Genomic DNA, 4,109 nt, shown 5'->3' with positions numbered 1-4,109 from the left:
GCCAATGACCACCGTTCCCCCTGCTTTACCTGGTGCTGTTCACGCCATCTTCCTAACAGAAACCCCTGTCAAGACATAATAGAGAAGGGGGTCTCTGCCGCATCATAAGGTCCTCAATGGAGAAGCCATAATACAAGCGAAATGTAAAGATTCAATGGACCTTTAATAGAACATCATTAAGTCATTATTAAAATATACATTTCAGCTTTTCACAAAGTGGAATCGTTTCTTCCCCTGTGGAAGCTTAAGTTTGCAGAAGTTTTTTCTTCTCCTTACAGTGACTATCAGGACATAAAGTTTGATGTAAACAATTTTATTTATTCCATCAAAAAGTAGTTACCATAAGCCTACTATGTGTTAGGCACCTTCTAGGCCCCAGGATACATGGTAAATTAGATGAAAACACTGACCTGATAGGGTTTACATTCTAGGGGAGGGTCTAGACAACAAAAAGTCAGTGTTCAATGCTATGGACACCCTGATAAATGCTGAGAAGAAAACCAAAGCAGAGCAGGGGCTGCAGAATGGCTCTAGAGGAGAGACAGGCGATCAGGGGAGGGTCTTCTAAAGAGGTGACATTTGAACATAGAATTCTGCTGACCACAGCCAGGTCAGAAGGGGCATCTCAGGCTAAGGAAACAAGCAGTGTGAAAGCCTTGAGTGGGGAAGAAGCTTGGTATAAGAGGAGCAGAAAAAGAGCTGATGAGGCTAAGATGAATAAGGTAGGATGAAGTTAACATGAGTTCAGAAAGACCCAAGTCAGACCATGAAGGGCGTTCTTGATCATGTGAAGGAACTCGGATTTTCTTCTCAGCATGATGTAAAGCCACTGGGAAGTTTATAGCTTAGAAATGACATAAGCATATTTATATGTAAAATAACATCTTGTGGTTTCTATGGGAAAAACTGAATTTGGGGGGAAGGGGGAAAGAGAGAGACTTGGGACAAGAGTAGAAGCAAAGATGACCAGGCAGGAGGTGATGGTGGAGACTCAGGCTGGGAGACAGAGGCAGAGGTGGCAAGATGTCAGCCTTGATATATTTCAAAGGAAGAGCTGACAAGGCTTGCTCTTGGGCTGGATGTTAGAAGAGAGATGAGTGGTGGGGACAAGAATGGCTAAAAGATTGTAACTGGGAGAATAGAGTAACTATTTGTGGAAACAGGGAAGACTGGGGAAGAAGCATGTGTCGGGAGGAACTTCATGTCACCTTGTCAGATTTGAGAAGCCTATTAGAGAAGTGGACATCGAGTTCAGAGAGGTGCTCTGGGCTGGAAGTATGCAGTTGGTAAACATCAGAATATGGATGGTATATAAACACAGGGGAGGGGGCAAGTCCCTCTAGGAAGTGAGCATAGATAAAGAAGAGGTCTGAGAGCTAAGCACTGAGCTCTGAGACCTCCTACAACTTCATTGAGGGGAGGAGGAGCCAGCAGACTGAGGCAGCACAGGGAGGTGGGAAGAACACTGGGAGGTTATAGTGTTCTGAAAGCCAAAAGAAGAAAGTCTTTCAGGAGGAAAAGAGTGATCCCTATGTTGTGTGCTCTCAACAGGTTGACTACAATGACCTGGTGACCCAGATAAAACATTTTCAGTCTAGAGGCATGGGTAGAGCCTGAGAGGAGTGGGTTGAAGAAAGAACTCAGGATGAGGATGTGCAAAGGATCTTCAGAGACACTTTCTAAGTGGATTGCTACAAGGCAACAGAGGACTCAGGCTGTGGCTGAAGAGAATGAGGGTTCTTGGAAAAGCATTTTTATTCTTATGGGAATTATTATAGCATATTTGTTGATGATCATGATCTAGGAGAGAAGCATAAAGTGTGGAAACAGAAAAGAGAGTGAATGAATAACTGTAAGATCAAAGTCCTCGTGTAGGTGAAAGTAGGCAAGGCTTGTGATGGTTAATTTTAGGTGTCCACTTGACTGGATTAAGGGATGCCCAGATAGCTGGTAAAGCATTAATTAATTAATTAATTAATTTGCAGGGGCCATGCTAATCTTCTCTGTATTGTTCCAGTTTTCGTGTATGTGCTGCCAAAACAAGCACTGGTAAAGCATTATTTTTGGGTGTGTCCATGATAATGTTTCTGGAGGAGATTGGCATTTGAATCAGTGAACTGAGTAAGGAAGATTCACCCTCACCCAATGTGTGTGAGCACCATCCATCAACTGATAGCCCAGATAGAAAAAAAAAAAAAAGGCAGAGGAAAGGCAAGTTTTCTCTCTCTCCCTCCAGAGAACTTGGGACGCCTTCTTCTCCTGCCCTTGGACATTAGCTCTCCAGGCTCTCTGGCCTTTGGACTTGTACCAGCAGCTCCCAGATTGTTAGGCCTTTGGCCTTGGACTGAGATTTATGCCATTTGCTTCCCCAGTTCTGAGACCTTCAGGCTTGGACTGAGCCCTGCTCCCACTTTCCCTGGCTTGTCATGGGACTTCTCAGTCTCCACAACTGTGTGAGCCAATTCCCCTAATAAATCTCTCTCATCTACACCTATGTATGTATCTTATTGGTTCCATTTCTCTGAAGAACCCTAACGAATATAAGATCCAATCCACATGTCAATTGTTTGGCCTCAGCTAGTGGTAGACATAGTTTAAGCATTGTAAGAGGAGGGAACACAGAAAAATGGGCAAAAATGTCAATAGGTTGGTAGATTTGGTAGTGGGTGACAGGGCAGTCCTTTTCCTAGTTGTTTTTATTTTATCATTTAAGAGTGAGAAGAGGAAAAGGATAATTGGAATTTTGAGGAAAGAGAAGATGTGAAATAGTAATCTCAGATGGTGAGAGAAAAATGATTGACTAGGAAATTAAAATTTGGGAGCAGTGTTGAAGGCTTATTCGAAAATTGTGGTCATAAATTTAAACTGGGTATCTGCAGCTTAGGTGTGGGGTTTTGTTCAGCTCATTCCCTTCTCAGGCTCCACAAGGGATAAACGGAGAGTTGGAGTTCTTCCAAGTGAGTAAGGTAGACAGAGGGTCTTGGACACAGGTCAGCAAACATTTCCTGCAAAGGGCCAGACAGTAAATATTTTAGGCTTGCTTTGTGGGACATACAGTCTCTGTCACAACTACTCAGCTTGCCATTTGAGTGCAAAGGTGGTGCTACACAATACAGACACTAATGGCATGGCTGGGTTCCAATAAAACATCACTTGTAAGAACAGGCAGTAGACTGATTTGTCCTTAGTTTACTGAGCCATGATCTAGGGAATTGAGGGTGCATGCAGAGGACCTACAATAGTGATGGACTGCAGAGTTGAAGCCGGGTACCACATGAAGGGATGGGGTACAAATGGCTTAGAGGTCTAGATGGGGGCAGTGAACTATTAGATCAGGGTATTACTTACAATGAACTGGAAAGAGAGAAGTTGATACTTAAGGTGTTTGCTGCATGACATCTGGTTGTTAGAGACAATGCCTTCCTTGGATAGGAGCTGGATGAAGACAGGAACCTGGGAGCCTTGGGGCTTGGTGGGCATCCTTTAAATATTGTGGGGGGCTGTTAATGAGAGGAAGGGATGTCTTACCAACAGCAAGTGCTACTCTGGAGGTCTATCTCCAATCAGGGGCACTTGCAGCATTTTAAGCCTCTTTATAGAAGATGGACTGACTTCCCAGGACTCAAATCTCTGTGGATCGCCCCCAGACCATACTGAGAGTGACAGCGTGGTCAGATAGAAGTCATTTTGCAAGAGTCTGTGTGGCCTAAAGTCCCACTTGAATCCATTTGTTAAGTACTTCTAGTGTATGTGCTACCACATCTCTTCCAGATCACCATTTGTCACTACTTTGTGAGGGAAAAAAACGGCAGGGTGATTATTATTCCTGCAAATCACATTAGTTGATAATGTTTACCAAGCAACATTGTTGTCATAACTTTATCAAGTAATGCAGTATTTATGTTGTAGTTAAGTGTCTTCAGGAAAATTTGATGGTTGATACTGATATAAAATATTATTGAAAGACAGTTTCCCAGGTTAACTTACCTGTTTGCTAGTCAGATAAAAATATTTAAGGCATAGTCTCTGTCCTCAAGATAATTAGACTAGAAGTGGAGTAGATTATGTAATTAAATAATTGCCAGACACTGAATGAATTGCTAGAACAG

At 42.9% G+C, this 4,109-nt stretch overlaps 1 pseudogene; it reads right to left on the bottom strand.

Annotated features, from left to right (window-relative positions):
- Positions 1–1,951: 1,951 nt before the first annotated feature.
- On the bottom strand, positions 1,952–2,047 carry LOC123645336 (annotated as a pseudogene).
- Positions 2,048–4,109: the final 2,062 nt, after the last annotated feature.

The sequence above is a fragment of the Lemur catta genome, chromosome 9 (genome assembly GCF_020740605.2).
Source record: "Lemur catta isolate mLemCat1 chromosome 9, mLemCat1.pri, whole genome shotgun sequence".
NCBI lineage: Eukaryota > Metazoa > Chordata > Mammalia > Primates > Lemuridae > Lemur > Lemur catta.
This window is presented reverse-complemented; position numbering and strand designations above follow the sequence as displayed.